Genomic DNA, 18,140 nt, shown 5'->3' with positions numbered 1-18,140 from the left:
TTGGTAGAAGGCCAAACACTTGACAAATGTATGTATTGAGTCATATGTGGGACTACGTGAGAAAGGACAGGGACCACCAGAATCCATCCTCAGTGAGCTTACAAGCTATTTGGGAAAAGATGCATAAAAACACATACCTATACTGCCCATCAGAGTTTGATTGATTCCCTAAATCTGAAAGACCCTTTAACATCTTGGAGGAGAATGATGAACCAAATGGAGCAGTTAAAAAATACTTTCTATACTTTCCCATTGAAGAGTAACAAATCACCACAATTTCAAGGTCGGAAGTCCAAGGCCAGCATAACTGGGCTCTCTGCTCTGGGTGTCTCAGTCTCCATCAACATATCACCAAAACAGTTTCTCATCTGGATTTCCTGGTCTTCTAGTACACATGGGGTGTTGGTTGTGTTCCTTGGTCCTTGCTCACTCTCAGCTCTTAGAGACTGCTCTTTGGGCCTAGAAGCCACTCTCAAGTCCTTGCCCCTTGGCCTTCTCCATCTTTAAAGCCAGAAACCATAATAAAACAGCAACAAAAATCTTCCCTCTTATTGAATTTCCCACTTCAAGAAGACCTGGGTCTTTTATTTAGGGACTTATCTGATTAACTCAGCTTTATGCAGGACAACCTCCCATTCTCAAAGTTAATTGTAATATATAACCTAACCACTGGACTTACTATCATATCATAGCCTCAAATCCCATGCACACTCAAGGTGAGGGGCATTATATAAGTTGCATATACCAAAGGACAGGAATCTTGCAGGTCACTTTAGAATTTTCTCCCCACATACTGCTAGTTATCCACCAAAGTTTCCCAAAATGTGCCCAAAGGGAATAGCTTCTTTTCTGTTGCTAAGGCTGCAGTAGTGTCTGCCTGGCAGATTTTAAGGGATTTGTCTCTTCTACCCAACCAAGTCTCTGTCTTATCTGGTAGCCTGGTTCTCCTGGGTCCTGAGAGCAAAAAGAAGGAGTGCATCCTGAGGATCTAATTGTACGATGTGTGAGGTGTGTTAGTGCTTTATTAACATTGTCTCATTAATCCTCACAGCAGTCTCTACAGGACATATTGTTCACGTGTTCAGTTGGAAACTGAGGCTTCATCTTCAAAACCATGGAGCTAGAGAGACCAGCCTTTATGCCCAGCTCTAGCTTCATGTCCATTCTCTTTCCCCCATGCCACACTGGAAACTTCCCTGTGACCACTTGGGTGTTACCAGTGAGGTTTCTTGGTCCTTATCTCTTCTTCTCTGACCCTGAACTCTACAGCACCTTGTCATAGATCAGCTCCAACCTTCCTACCATGGTTAAAACACCTGGGCATCTCATGATACCTGTCATCCCACTCACTCATTATCCAAGTTGGGTCATGTCCTTGTCCTATAATGCTATACACATTCTGAAAGTACATTATTGTCAGAACAGTATGAGGGTACCCACATAACTCACTAGAAGGATGAGCACCATATAACTCGAATTTTTAGAAGTAACCCCAATTTCAAGTAGATGATTCCAATGACAGCTCACATCTTTGACTCTACTTCTGAAAATTTCTTTACCATTCTATGAATTCAGAGAACATGATCAAAACAGAAGCAAGATCTCCTTTCCCTCTGAATATTTATGACATTCTCCAGGAAAAGTATTTATAGTCACTGTATATGAAAGATTTCTTATATTAGTCAGCTTTTCATCACAGTGACAAGATACCTGACATAAACAACTTGGAAGGAGGAAGGATTCTTTCGGCTCACTGTTCCAGAGGGTTCAGTCCATGGTCAGCTAGCTCCATGGATTTGAGCCTGAGGTGAGGCAGAACATCATGGCAGAAGTGCATGATGATGGAAGAAAGCTGCTTACCTCATGACATTGTTAAAACAGAGAGAGAGAGAGAGAGAGAGAGAGAGAGGGAGGAAGGGGCCAGGTATAAGATGAGGTCAGAGCCTTCATGATCAAATCACTTTCCAAAAAGCTCCACCTCTTAACACTACAACATTGGGGACCAAATCCTCAACACAGGAGCCTTTGGTGGACATTCCAGATTCAAACCATAACAGTCATTAGTATTGTCTAATCAGTGTTGCATGGAGTTCCTTTGCTACTTCTTCTGAGAGACAAGAGACTCCTTTTGCCAGTGTAAGACTTCCTTACAGTCCCCACGTATACGTTGGTGGGTTCCCATACACATGTATACCTGTATTGGTCATATTTCTGTTCTGTGACAAAATACCTGAGAAAATCACCTTAAAGGTGGAAAGATTTATTTTGGTTTCAGATGATTAAGTTCAATGTGTGGTCAGCTAGTTCCATTGTTACTGGGTCTGAGATGAGGTACAGTAACATGATGGAAAGAGGATAGTGCAGCATATCTGCTCACCTTCTGGCCGCTGGAAATAGAAAGAGAAAGACAAAGAGACACAAAGGAGCTGCAGGGGAAATATGCCTTTCCAGAACATCCCCCCAGTGACCTCCTTCATCCAATTATACTCCACCTCCTACAGTCTCCACCTCCTCCCAATAGTCCATTCAGTTATGAACCCATCAATAGATCCATCCATTGATGAGATCAGGACCTCAAGAATCACCTTCCCAAATGCCCCACCTCTCGACACTGCTGCATGGGGGACCAAGCCTTTGACACATGAGTCTTTGGTGGACATTTCACACCCAAACCATAACAATACTCAACAGGGTTTGTTCACAATAGTATTTTCTTCATGTAGTTATTAACTTATCTTTCTGTTTGTGATTATCTAAGATCTTAGGTGACTAAATCACTTCATAAAGAAATATTCAGCTATTCTCCAGATGAGCACATATCTGTTTTGAGTTATATAATCCCTATGCTACCCAGAGAGGGTGATCTACCCTAGTACTTCTAACCCTTTCCCAATCCTGTTCATCATGCCCAACACTGAAAATGCTGACACACATAGAGGACACCAGGTCACCAGATGAGGCTGCTTACAGTCAGACCTCTGCCATGGGGTTCTATCCATTTCTGAACCCGCCATAGCCCTAAGAACTGAAGACAACAGCGCACCCACATACAAATATCCCACTGGACATGCAGGCATGCCAGTTGAGAAAATACTTGACTTCATGGAGAGTGGTCGGCAGCTGAGTATGGTTGGATGTCCAGCTTAATAACTATTTTCCAAGTGTTTATTACTCAGTGTCAAACACTGAGTCTAGTTGTTAGGAACACAGAAGCGAACAGAACACCACTTTCAAATAACTCCAGTGTATGGAAACATACTCCATCATGAGGATAGAAAAATTTGTTTTTCCTTTGGGTAAATCTAATTGGTTTATCCTGGTGACTTGAAGCACTAATTCTGCAGATGAGAAAAAAATAGATAAGAGTACTTAACAATTTTGCCTTGTGGGGAGGCTGGGGATATAACTCATTGAGTGCTTGCCTAGTGTGCATGAATCCCTGGATTCGATTGCCAGGGCTGCACAAAAAAATTGGACATATATAATTTCATTTTATATATATGTAAATATATATAAAATATATATTTATATTTCATATATTTATAATATATATTTCATTTTATATATATGTATATATAAAATGTGCCATTATACTGATAATTTCATATTATAAGTATATAGTATTTAATATATAATTGTATTATGTTTATAATATATAACTATATTTATTTAACTTTATTATATACACATATACATTTTTTGTGCAGTACTGGGGATGTACATATACATATTATATATAGGTACATATATATATATACACACACATATCTATTACCATGTGGGAAAATAGGGTCAGAAACATAAGTATCAAGCCATGTACCTGCCAGCCTTGTTCCTTTAACTTCAGTAAGTGATATTAAAAACCCATTATCGGTTCTACTTTCAATTGTCACATATTACTCATAGAACTATATTGTGTTTTCCTTATCCTCCCTAGTAATTACCATTGTGTTTAGTAATCAACACTGCTGATTTACGCAAGCTGCTTTCAAGTCAATCACTCTAGCACTTAAAAACAATAGCTTTGAATGGAGTTATTTCCTGGGAGAATGTTAAATATTTCCGAGTAAGGAAAGGCGGCTCCCTGCATGTAAGGGAAGAGAATGAAAAGTTTTCTGGCAGCTGGACCAAGATAAAGTGTTCAAACAAGTCCTGTAGCGGTTTGGGAGTGAATGGGAGTAACTGGCCGTTTCCTGCCTAAAATCGTACTGTTGGATACATTCAGCCGCCTCATGCAGCGTGCTTTTAATTACTGATATAAATCCCGATAGGATCCCTCAAGGGATCAGAAATAACCTTTAGCCATTCTGTCTGCAAACAATAGCAGGGCTGCAAAGGAAAGTAGCCGGAGCAAATGGTTCCAAGGAAACTCCTTTGTGCCCAATTTGTAGTCTAAGCCTCACAGCACTGAGCCAGCTGCCCGTGGTTCTGGGTTCCAATCCAAGAGCTTCAATTCACCAGGGCATGCTCTAAAGTCTCCTATTTCAGCAGACTAAAGGCTTTAGCCTGAGAAAGGATGGGAAGAGGAGCTGGACCTGATGGGGGACCGTGTTGTGAATTCATGCTGTAACAGGGGAGGAAGTAGGGAAAAAACAAAAACAAACAAACAAAAAAAAACACCTTCCTTAAGTAATATCATGTACAGACTGTGTTAGGTCTTACTCTCAATGCAAAGGAGGCAACTTTAAGTACAGACAAGTGGCTTTTGAGGACACTCCTAAACATGGGGCCAGCAAAGTAGCCTGGTTGTGGAATAAGGACCCTGAAGGGCAATTCTCAGATGCACCATACAGGAAGAGACTCAAGTGAGAAATGAACAGATCATCTGAAATGTAGACACATTTCCATCTCAACGAGGTTGGGAAAAAAAAAAAAAAATGTTCAGGTTTGCAAATAAAAATGGCAGTGAGCCACGGAAGCCCTTGCCAGATCTCTCCACCTCTCATTATCCCACACCTAACTCCTAGAATCCCAGCCAAGATCACAAGTGGCCTCCTCATTCCCATTTGCCCATAAGGGAAATTCAATAGGCATTTGGCTTTGTCAGTTGGGAATCTTCTCAATGGGACTGTAACTTTCTCAAGGGGGCTGATGAAATGAATGAATAAAATAAATATGCTTATTTCATGAACAAGGTCAAACTTACTTTCCCACTGCATTTGACCTGGGATGGGGTTGGAATTTCCTCTTTTAAAAATCCTGGTAAAAACTGAAGTTATTTTCTTCCCAAGGGACCAATCCTCTAAAACAAAAACAGCAACAACAAAATATGGCTAACCAATTTTAGAAAGAAAGAAGTACGTGGGAAGAAGACCCAGAGAGCTATATTTCTTTGGAGTTGATTCCCTTTGGCTTTAGTGAGACTCATGAAGTTTCTTTTCATTTTTAATAGGAACAGCACAGCAAGTTCACCCTCCCCCATTATCAGTTCCAGAGAGACATCTGTTTATGAAAAGAGTTAATTAACTGGATATAACTAGATTCTCTTGAACAAATACGGTAAACTCAATTTAGGAACTCTGTTTATTTCTCCCCTAACTCTATGTAATCTGTAATATGAATTCTGGTAAACAGAAACTCTAACTCTACATTGGACAAAGACCAAGAGTATTGTGCCACCTTTAAAACAAAGGTACCCCCTTCCTTAGGCATGGAAGTCGTCAGGGAAAATTTGCCCTTGTAACATCTACATGTAACCTTTGGCATGATCTCCAAGCACAAATTTAGTCAGCTGGGCCTCAGTCAGGCTAACTGACTATATTCAAGATCCCTTAAAGTCAGAACTTTAATCCAATTCTTGGAACCTTGCTATGATCTGAATGTCCATGTTCCTCTAAAATTCATACGTTAAGGTCACTTCCAAGGTGATGTGTTAAGAAGTGGGGACTTTGAAAAGTAAGTATAAAGGCTGCCCTTCTAAAAGAGACCTGAGGAAGTTTGTTTACATGGTCTTCTACCATGTGAATAAATAGCTAATGGGTGACATCTTTGAGGAAGAAGAACTTCACCAGATACCACCCCTGCCCCCCCCTGTTTTTTTTAGTTCCTTGATCTTGGACTTCCCAGCCTCTGTAAATATGAGCAGTATATTCTGTTGTTTTATAATTACCCAGCCTAAGATATTTGTTATGCAGCACAGACTAAGATAGACTCCGATCTTGAGCTTTGTCTACCAGATCAGAGATTATACAGAAATGCCTACTGCTCTATCCAACCTCTCCTGGGAACAAAAGGTTCAGGAATGGGGTATATTTCCCATTTTTATGTAATGCTGAACAAAGTAGAATGCGTTCTCTTAGTTGAAAATTAAAAGTGAATTAAAGAGCTGGATCTCTCTTTAACTGAAAGGCAGAAAGAGAAAACATTGATTCAACGTTGATTGACTTCACAATTACAGGGATTCGTGAACGACAAAGCAGAGAAGGCTGAGCACAGACTATCAGAGTGCCAAGAGCGTGTGACATTTTGAAGGATTCATGGTGTGTGAAGCCACGGAACAAAGCATCTGTCAAAAAGGCATATATTGGCTCTTCAGGTGCTGAGGACTCGTACGGCAACCCATGCAGACACTTCCTGTTCAGTAATTCTGGCCCAGAACAAAGCCTACATAGAAGAATAGAGGCCCAACTGGGTGTCTTCTCTTACCTTGTGCTTGGAGGAACAAGTTCACATGCCTTTAGGAGCCACTATCCCTCATGCCCAGGGCTCTTTGAAGGATGCAGACCTAACAGCCAGGCCTTGGAAAGGAGGGAGGTGGGGAGGCAGAGCTAACAGCCATCTGGAAGGGGACATTCCTTGGAGGGTGGTTACTTGTCCTCAAAACTTGTAAGGCACAGCCTCTATACCTTGAAGAACTGTAGATTTCCCCACGAGTGTTCAAGTCCCATCCTGCACCAGAAAACCAAGGGCCTCAAGGGGACCTGGTAGTGGTAAGATCATCAGCCTACTGGGAGGGATAATGGGAATGTTCCGAGTTCCTCTTACGACTGGGGTAGAGAGGGACAATAACAAAGGAATTTCTGATGCCTTACATTAGAGAGTCAATGACTTCTCTTCTCCTCATTGGGACAGACCTGGGAGACAGGCTTTAGATCCAAATATTAAACCATCTCTTACCCTGGCTTCCAAGACTACTTAGACACTAAGAACGCCATGATCTTTTCAGTCCAGACACTTTCTCAGCGCGGTAGACCAAGGGGCCAGCAAAATGCTTCGGTAAAGAATCACCAAAGTTTTTAAAACATAGACAAAATTCTTTTTTTTTTTTTTTTTTTTTTAAGTGAGTGAGAGTTTATTGGCAAATTCATGCAGGTAGTATTCAAAGTCATTTCCGATGACTAATTTAGTTGCTCTGCTTGTAAGTAAAAGCTTCAATCAGCCACAGTTAAACTTCAATGCAGAACATCTACACTTTGAACTTTCGTCTCAGGCCTGGGAGCAGCTGTGAAATAGAAGTCCCACTCCATTCTCGTCCGTAGATATCAGTATATTCATTTTCCACCTGTTTTCATTGAAATTTCCAGTGCATTTTGTCCCAGTTGGGAATGTGGAAGTTCCCAATCCATGAAACATATTGTCCTTTAATTGTCCTCCTGAAAACATGCTCACATTTTTCATAACCATTCATCATCCTTGTCCCCATTAGAAAATATAAAATCTATCTTGTACACTTCTGAAGTTTTTGATGGAGAGAAGTCGGAGAAAATTCTGGACTCTATAATTCCCCGTGAGTCACCCCCTCTGCTGTACGGAGGGAGCCAAGCGCTAGCCAACACAGGGCCCAGAGCGACTCGGTGGTTTCTAAACTAAATTGGTGAACTGGCTCAGAGTCACACTTTGCTGGCTACTAATCTAGATCCTCTTCCACTCCATTCCTTGTGATTCCTCCTGTTCTCAGCTCTCCTGCATCTGCCATCTGCCACATTTCCACATTTTTTCCCCTTTCCCTCAATAGCAGCAAATCTTCAAATTTTAGAGCAGCATGGTTTTTTAGAGACACCAAAATGTCATGCAGAAACATGCTAAATAAAATTAGACAAGCCATATTAATCATCTTTTGCTGTGAAGGAAATGACCCATAAGTTTGTGACTGAAAATAAAAGCAGACATTTTTTTAATGCTTTTTTTTAATTGTAAACAAATGGGATACATGTTGTTTCTGTTTGTACATGGAGTAACAGTATACCATTTGCGTAATATACATTTACATAGGGTAATGATGTTTGATTCATTCTGTTATTTTTCTTCCCCCCCAACCCTCCACCCCTCTTTTCCCTCTATACAGTCCCTCCTTCCTCCATTCTTGCCCCCCTCACACCCCCCATTATGTGTCATCATCTGCTTATCAGTGAGATCATTCGCCTTTGGATTTTGAGATTGGCTTATCTCACTCAGCATGATATTCTCCAATTTCATCCATTTGCCTGCAATGCCATAATTTTATTATTCTTTATAGCTGAGTAATATTCCATTGTATATAATATACCACAGTTTCTTATCCATCATCATTGAAGGACATCTAGGTTGGTTCCACAGTCTGACTATTGTGAATTGAGCAGCTATGAACATTGATGTGGCTGTATCTCTGTAGTATGCTGATTTTAAGTCCCTTGGGTATAGGCCGAGGAGTGGGATAGCTGGGTCAAATGGTGGGTCCATTCCAAGTTTTCTAAGGAATCTCCACACTGAAAAGCAGACATTTATCATTATCTTCCTGATAGTTTCTATGGGTCAGGGATCCAGAATGAGTTTAACGGAGTACTTCCGGCTTGGGGTCTCCCAGAAAATCAAACTATTGAGTCACTTGGTGAGCAGATCATAATATTTAAATAGAACTGCAAAATATCTACACTAGACAAAACAATTTGACACAGAACAAAGTTGGAGGAATTTCACATTTCCAGTTTCACAACTTAATATGAAATCACAATTATCAAGACACTGTACCAGAAATAAATCGTTAGATTTGTCACCAGTTGACCTTGATAAAAGAACAAGGGCAATGTGCTGGAGAAAGGGTAGTTCTTCAAAAAATGGTGATAGAGAACTTGAACTTAGACACTGAACTCATGTTATACACAAAAGTTAATTCAGAGTAGCCCACATGTATAATACGACTTGAACCAATAAAACGGTTGAAAGCAAAAGTAGAAAATTTTCAAGACCTTGGGTTAAGCAAAGATTCACAGAACACTGAAAAACATGTTCCAAAAAGCAAAAGAAGGACAAATTGAACCTTATTATTATTATTATTAAGACTATTATTCATGCAGGTGATTGAACCCAAGGGTGCTTGACCACTGAGCAAACTCCTCAGTCCTTTTTATATTTTTATTTGAGACAGGGTCTCACCTTGTTGCTTAGGGCCTTCCCAAGTTGCTGAGGCTGCATTTGAACTTGTCATCCTCCTGCCTCATCTCCCTGAGCTACTGGGATTATAGGCATGCACCACCAGGCCTGGCTCAAATTGAATCTTACTAAAATTAAAAATGTTGGCCCTTCAAAAGACACATTAAGAAAATTAAGATAAGAAACAATGGAAAAAAATGTTTACAAAATGCTTATCAAATAAAAAACTTGCTTCAAGATTTTAAAGAACACTTGGAACTCAATAAGGCCTCATCATAGAATGGATGAAAGACCATGAACAGACATTTCACCAAAAATGATATACCAATGAGTAATAATCACATGAAAGATGCTCATCATTGTTCATCATGAGAAAATGCAAATTAAAATGAGAATAATATTTCACATCCACTAAAATAGCTATAAAAATTAAAGGTAAAATTACCAATTTTAGCACAAAGTGGAGGAATGGTAGCATTCATCTTTTGCTGGTGGAAATGTAAAATGGTATAACCACTGTAGGAAATAGATTTGCAGCTCTCCAACGAGTTAAACATGAAGTTACCATATTCAATTCCACTGCTAGGTGTACGCTCAAGAGAAAAGAAAATATGTACACACAAAGACTTGCACATGGCTATTCATAACAGTTTTATTCATAGCTGCAAAAGAAGTGCAGACAACCCAAATGCCATCAACTAATGCAATAAAAAGTGGTATATCTATATAACGAAATACTATTTGTCAAAGAAAAAATAAAACTAGCAATACCCATTGCAACATGGATGAATTCAGATTCATTTATGAAAAATTCAGACAAATGGCCTTTTGTTATTTATATGATTGGCCTCCAGAGGCACATGTAAAGAGGCTGAAAGTAGATTAATGTTTGCTTAGAGCCAAAGGTGGGAAAAAGGGTTAATTGTAAATAGGCATGAGAAATATTTTTAAGGGGATAAAAATGTCACTGACTTGATCAATTATAATGTTTAAACTATTCGGTAAAGTTATTAAAGTCACTGAATTGTACACTTAAATCATTCTATGATATACTTTCAAAGGTGGGCACAGTGGGAAATCCTTAGGTCATTTGGGGCAGGCCCGTAACAGGTGCTGTGGGCCCTCTCTGCTTCCTGGTTTTAACATCTGATCTCTTATTTTGACACATGCTTCTGCTGTGGTGTCTGCCCTCCCCAAACCACCCAATCTCAGACTTGAACCTCCAGGACCCTGAGTCAAAAGAAATCTCTCTTTACTTCTTAAGTAACCTGTGTCAGGTATTTCATTACAGAAACTGAATTCTGACTAATGCATTAAGTGACTTTCTTGATCAATGGAATATGATCAACATGAAATTCTGGGACTTCCAGGTCCAGGTCAAAAGAAATCTTGCCTCTTCTATCCAGGCATTCTGTGATCCTACTCTAGAACCCAGTCACCATTCTCCAAGGAAGCTCAAGCAGTGCTGTGGAGGGACACAGGTGGAAACATACCTAGACCCTCAGTCACTAGCCAGCACCAACTTGCCAGCGATACCTGGGTCCTGTTGAAAGTGGATCCCCCACACCCAGTGGAAGTGCGCCAGTGATCCCACACAAAGCAGAGATGAAGCCATCCCCACCCAACCCTCCCTGAATTGCAGTTTATGAGCAAAACAAATGATTTCTATTGGGCTAAACCACTTCATTTTGAGATGGTTTGCATAGATAGCTAACTGTAACAAGGGTCAACATTTGACAAAAATTTTAGAAAGAGAGATGAGAAGGGGGGAAAGAAAAGGAAACACTAGGAGGAAGGAAATCTTCAAAATAATCAGACAAAATTCCCAGAACTGAACCTCCAGATTTAAACCCAAAGAAAAACAAAATACTAAGTGACCAAACAATGCATTAAAAAATACCTATCCCGAGATCATTATAAAATTTCAGAATACTATGATAAAGAGAAGATCTTAAAGGCTTCCAAACAAAAGGAAAATGGTGGAGGGAAAAGTCACACACAAATGTCAGAAATCAAACTGCTCTTAGCAGTGCTAGCAGGTAGGAGACAGTGAGGCAGTTCTCGAAGCCACTGGGAAAAGTATTTTCAACCCACAATTCTATTCCCCAACTATTAACCAAATGTGAGGGAGAATAAAGGTGTATTTTTTTTTTTTTTTAACATACAAGGTCTCAAATATTTGTTGTGCCAAAGACCAGAGACAACTCAGCATAAAGAAATCCCAGGATCCGGGCTGGGGTTGTGGCTTAGTGGTAGAGCACTTGCCTGGCACATATGAGGCACTGGGTTCAATCCTCAGTGCCACATAAATAAATAAAATAAAAGTACTGTATCCATCTACAACTAAAAAAAAAAAATTAAAAATAAAGAAATCCCAGGATCTACGATGCAGAAATTGGGCACTGGAGATGGGAAGAAACTTCCAGGAGGAGGAAGGAGAATCCCACCATATCTGCAGAGCCACCGTCCAGAGGACCAGCCAGACAGTGAGGGGTTAGCAGATGTGAATATGGTCCCTGACATTCTGACCATACTAAAAGGAGTTGTATAGTCCTGGCGATGGCAATGGTTATATTTGAATTAGTGATTGGTAAATGAAAATTTGAGCAAAACCCAAATAGTGGTCAAGAAAACCTTAATTCTAAAAGATGGAAAAAATTATAGGGGAAGGAAATGGAACTGCAATATTCTACAGACTCAGCCGTGATAAGGTTCGGATGACTGTGATAATGTAAACATAGACTATTTAACCCCAAATTGTGAAATTGCGATGTGGTCAGATCCTAAGAATGTGGGAGGGAAAGCACATGTGTCAGCAGGAGCGGGCGGTTTAGAAGAATCCAGTTGGGGCTGGGGTGGTGGCTCAGTGGTAGAGCCCTCACCCGGCACATGTGAGGCACTGGGTTCAATCCTCAGCACCGCATAAAAATAAATAAAATGAAGGTATTGAGTCTACCTACAACTAAAATAAAATGTTATTTTTTTAAAAAATCCAATTGTCTTGTGCCAGGCAAGACATCACCAGCTAAGGTATTAAAATGTAAGGAGCCCATTTGTCCCCAGCTCTATGTGATTCAGGACAGTGTTTCTTGAGGGAGGATTTGTTGGAGGAGAGCACGGCCTGGAGGAGGCTGATAAGGGAGGTGCTCAGGGCTCAGACCTTAGGTGCACAGCCCTGCAGGTGAAAGCCTCTGCATTTTATACCTGGGCATGCCTGTGACCACACTCGAGGTCCATCCCTTGGGGGAAAGTTCTAGATATCATAAAGTTGGTGGTAGAAAAAAATATTGTAGAAAAGATGAGAAAAATAAGGTGGAAGTGGAAGAATATTCCTTTCAATCATGACTGAAGAGGGGGTTAAGCAAGACATTCTGAGCTCAACAAACACAACCAAGGAAATGAAGCAACCCGTCCCAGCCTGGGAGATCAGGGGAAATGAACATGAGTGATTAAGGATAAGGCAGGAGCATAATCCAAAGGGACCTGTGCTGAATCATGATTCTAAAACACTAAGGTACATTCTGGATGGTTAGATTCTCAAAAAAAAAAAAAAAAAAAAAAAAAGAATTCACTTCTTTAAAGCACAGTTGAAGAATAATCCACAGTTTCCTTTCCCTCCAGGGCCTCAAAACAAAATCTAGAGATTTCAATTTATCAGTATCAGTTGGTTGCTCAAATTGCCCCATGGGGACCTTGATGCACTTGGCATCCATGGTTTTCTGTGAACGAAGGAGATGCTTCCCCTCAGAACATCGGTGTGGTGAGATTGTACAGTGGGGCTGTGTCCCTGGTCAGGAGAAGCAGAAGCTGGGAGCTGCCAACAAGCTGCCCCTGAAGCCATTTCCAGGAGTCCCTGGGAAACAAATGAGGAAATTGAGGTAGGAGAGGCCGAGGATTGGTGATGACGTAAGATATCGTTGTGGAAACAAACAGACAGGGTCCTCTAAAGAGATGGTGGAGAATGTTTTGCCTGCCTATTGACTGGCTTAGCATAATATTTTCTCAATCTTGGTGCCGTATCCATTTCTGACAGTACAATTGAAGGTCCGTGTGGGAGTGCATTGTCTAACAGGGCCAGCTGAGGAAATTGGGAGCTCGGTCAGTGGCTGTAAATATCCTCTCTGGTCTTTCAATTTGTTTACTCTGAAGTGCTCTCTTAGGGGCTGAGAGGCTTCTGGGACACACTGGCACCAGGTTTTCAGTGGGAAAGATCAGTCGCTGAGATAAGGGTTGGGGTCCGCCTTGAAAAAAAAAAAAAAAGATCTGATTTAGCCATTAAATCCCTCGATAGGGTGGTGAGTTGGACTATAACAATGGGGCATTCAGAAGAACACTTGGTAGGCAGGAAAGGGATTTTTCAAACACAAATGCAGCAGCAGAGGCTTAAGGGAGTAAAATGACACTCCCTCTCCTTTTCAGGGCCACTAACCCACCCTCAGTAAGAAGACTGCAGTAGGTTCTTACTTTGCCAAGAGATATCGGAGACCAGACACTAAGACCACAGGACAGCAAGGTCTGCAGAGGCTTTGTCCCTGGTGAAAATCCAGTCCTGATCCACATGGTTCACTGTGGGTGGTCCTGGCTGAGCTGAGGTGGATGAGCTCACTGGCTTTTCTTGCTTTTTGAGTCCTAACAGACCCGACGACTGCCGAAGCAAGATGGTTGAGAAAAAGAAGAGAGACAAAGACATTATACACAAAGAAAGACACAGGAAAAAAAAAATAATACATGCACAAATAAGTATCTGCTGAAGGAGAGAAAATTCTGGAGACACATTCACCCAGATTTAGGCAGGGTAGCAGAAGATGCATACATGCCCCTAGTAGGTGGTCCCCCAAACGCTCAAGAGATACTCAGAAACTAACCCCACCACACACATACACACACACACCAGGAACTAAACGAAAGGGATTCTCTTGTGTCTGCAGTTCTTCAGTTTGAAATCTCTTGTTTGTATTTAGTGTGGAGTGTTTTCCCTCAAGGATATCCTGTTTGAGATTAGTATTGGCTGGTTCCTCTTAACATCCTTGAAGACAGAAACATCTAGGGAAACCGAATAAACCCCCACCCCACCAACAGCATGCCCAGCGATGTATCCAGAGCAGCCCAAGGGGAAACTTAACGAGAACCAGGACATGGTCTCCTTCCCTGAGCAGACTCCTGCTTATCGCCCATAATCTGGGACGGCTTCCCAGGTGGAGGATTCTTGGAATCATGACCGATGATCCAGGGAGGCAGTGTGGCACTGGAATCAAACCAACCTGATGCTGATCCATGGCATCTGTGCCTCATTCCTTCCCTATAAAATGAGGATGAACGTTCTCCTCACAAAGCCCCGGAAGACCCAAACAAGCAAGTGTATGTGATAGCATCTTAGAGTTTATAATACACTTAACACACATTGTTTCTATGCATCTTTCTTCCATCAACCTGAAGGTATTGACTTCATAGAATGGGTGAATGAATAACTGAAAAATAAAATGATTTTACTCAACAATAGATATTCTTTATAATTTTATTCTTTTTATTTATACTCTTTATCTGCTAAAGAAACAAACAATATTGTGATTATTGTTATTTTGATCATGGTCAGATTCAAAGTCTCAAATTTCCCAGCCATTGTTTCTAGGGTCCCTTCTTTAATCACTCTACAGAGTTATAATACCAACTGCCCTAACATACGAGCAGAAGTTAGGATCTAGGGAAACCGAGTCTATGTGACCCAATAAATTGTACATCACTATTTGGAAAGTTCTGTGCCCTTTCATCTCTTAAACCTGACTTTTCTCATTTTTTCCTGGCCATGAGCTTGGATTTCCAATGTAGTTTACCTGGATTCTAATCATGGTCTCTGTCTTCTGATTTATTCATTCCATTTTCACAGGGTGAAGTCGGGCAGCCTGCTGACCACCAACCACTTCATGCCCTTCACCGTTCCTCATGACGTCTATACTGAGTCCTATTTAATAACCTTCCTTTCCTGAATCATGTTCTCTGCCTCTCTGATTTCCACCTGAAATGAAAAGTCAAAACCTGCTTCTCACCTTCATTTGTCAGGTCTCGGGTCAGGTGACCCCACTCTGGGAGATATGTCTAACTCTCCTCCTGTGCTATCCATCTCCTCCCAAATCCAGGAAGATGCCCATCTTATGTGATCTAGAATCTTCTGTGGGTTTTTTAAATCACATCACTGATTATTAAAGCATTGCAGTTGTTTGTTCTCAGATTTTCCCTGTGACATTATAAGCATCTTAAGGAGGAGGATTAGGTCAAATATCTTTTTGCATTTCTGAGACTTAGCACAGGGCCTGACATAGGAGAGGTCCAATGTATGTTTCTTCTGAATAGATGAATAGATGAGAGAACAAATGTGAGCTGAAATGAACTGCCAAATGATGGCAGCTTGCCTGCCTGGGGATTTTTAAGAGAAGGTCAGACAGCTCTCCTTTCAGGGTGCTTTGAAATGCAGACTTGGCAGAGGTCAGAGGATGGACTACATGGTACCTGCCTCCCATCTGGTCCTCTTCTTCTAGGGAAGAGGCTGGGGGTAGGGAGGGGGTATTAATATCTTTACGAAGGGAAGGAACAGAGGAAGGGAGAGTAATTGCTGAGCATTGGCACATCCTCTGGACAGTGACAGCCCACATATACTATTTTGTCTGCACAATGATCTTGTGGGTTTGGTGCTTTTAATCCCCTTTTTACAGATTTAAAAAAAATGAAAGTTGGAGAGTTTAATTTAACTTCTAAGACTAGATAATCCCTAAGTGACAAAGTCAGGTTTGGAACCAAATTCTCCTGGATCTTCTATCTGTGCTTCCCCAAATGGAGTCTGAGTAATCTCAGGTAGGTGGTGTGCGCGGGTCACATGAAGCTAACCCTCTTCCTGGGACCATTTTGCTTAAAGATTCTGGAGAAAACAGGAGAGCCATATTCAAAACCCATGAAATGATACCGGTTGGTATTGTACCCGTTGGTATTTATACCCGTTGGCATAAATATCTCATACAAAGAAAGACATTAAGAGAGACATTTTCGAAGTTCTCGCGCGAGTTACGCTTCCGCCCTTTTGGCTCTCTGAGCGGCACCACGGCGGTAGGCAAGAACAAACGCCTTACGAAAGGCGGCAAGAGGGGAGCCAAGAAGAAAGTGGTTGATCCATTTTCTAAGAAAGATTGGTATGATGTGAAAGCACCGGCTTTGTTCAATATAAGAAATATTGGAAAAACATTAGTCACAAGGACCCAAGGAACCAAAATTGCCTCCAATGGCCTCAAGGGTCGTGTTTGAAGTGAGTCTTGCTGATCTACAGAATGATGAAGTTGCATTTAGGAAATTCAAACCAATTACTGAGGACGTTCAGGGAAAAAACTGCCTGACCAACTTCCATGGCATGGATCTTACCTGTGACAAAATGTGTTCCATGGTCAAAAAATGGCAGATGATGATGGAAGCTCACGTTGATGTCAAGACTACAGATGGTTATTTGCTGTGTCTGTTTTGTGTTGGTTTTACTAAAAAACGCAACAATCAGATATGGAAGACCTCTTATGCTCAGCACCAACAGGTCTGCCAAATCTGAAAGAAGATGATGGAAATCATGACCCGGGAGGTGCAGACAAATGACTTGAAAGAAGTAGTCAATAAACTGATTCCAGACAGCATTGGGAAAGACATAGAGAAAGCTTGTCAATCAATTTATCCTCTTCATGATGTCTTTGTTAGAAAAGTAAAAATGCTGAAGAAGCCCAAGTTTGAATTGGGAAAACTCATGGAGCTTCATGGTGAAGGTAGTAGTTCTGGAAAAACTACTGGGGACGAGACAGGTGCTAAAGTTGAACGGGCTGATGGATATGAACCACCAGTTCAAGAATCTGTTTAAAATTCAGATTTTTAATAGTGACACATAAAGAGTCCTATTTGTGAAGGTTAAAAAAAAAAAAAAAAAAAAAAGAGAGAGACATTTTCAGATCTAGGGCCGTGTAATTTGGGCTAGATGTCCAGGCTTCCGGGTTCTATGCACTCATGCTCTGGGGTCATCAGAGCCTCCAAATGGAAAAGTTTGAAAAGCTCTGGATGACGGGCAAGAGAGCAGCAGATACACACCAAGAGTGAGGAGGAATCTGGAACACCATTGCCTCCAGACAGGGGGGCGGCCTGGAAGAGGCTTCAGCTGTGACTCACGTGGTCCAGTGTGGGGAGAGGGAAACAGCAGGAGTTGCTCTGGGAGCTGAGTGGGTCAAACTTGTCCAAGAAGACCTTTCCAGAAGGACATATCCCCTTCCGGCCTGAGCAGCTGACTCCAGCTCAGGGATGAGCTTGCCAAGGAGACAGCAAAGCCAGCCTTGTCCTCCAGAATGAAGGAGAAAAGGCGGAATGTCACTTTTTTAAGGTGGACTCGGACACCCTGTCAGTGAATACCCTTCTTCTGGAGCTCCTCCTCAAGGTCGTCTCCTCGGCCCCTTGACCTCTGAACCGTCAAGCAATCTAAGACTTTAACTCCAACTCATATCCAATGAGCATGCGCCCCATGCCTTCTACATGAAGATACGCATTTTATTGACATGCCTAACGTCTCCGCCTCTTAAAACCGAGGGCACATCATCACGCCACGGATCATGTTTGGCCTTTCCTAATGTCATATTAGATGATGATGTGTCCTGTCATCGGAGCTGCTTAGAATTGAAATAAGGTACGGGTGGGCTTTGACTATGGAGTTTCTGTATACACTCTATTAATATGTGTACGTTTAACAAGTTTTCAACATGATAAGCTGCTGAACTTCATGTTCT

General features: G+C 41.4%; 1 pseudogene across 1 annotated transcript; it reads left to right on the top strand.

The window, feature by feature from the left end:
• Window positions 1-16,296: 16,296 nt before the first annotated feature.
• LOC306657568 (small ribosomal subunit protein eS1-like) lies at window positions 16,297-17,275 on the top strand (annotated as a pseudogene). Its single transcript has one exon. The product of its transcript is annotated as a small ribosomal subunit protein eS1-like (transcript).
• The last annotated feature ends 865 nt before the right edge of the window (window positions 17,276-18,140 follow it).

The sequence above is a fragment of the Sciurus vulgaris genome (assembly GCF_902686455.1).
Source record: "Sciurus vulgaris genome assembly, chromosome: 3".
In the NCBI taxonomy this organism is placed as follows: Eukaryota; Metazoa; Chordata; class Mammalia; order Rodentia; family Sciuridae; genus Sciurus; species Sciurus vulgaris.
Note: the sequence above shows the minus strand (reverse complement) of the source record. Positions and strands in the feature narration are given on the sequence as shown.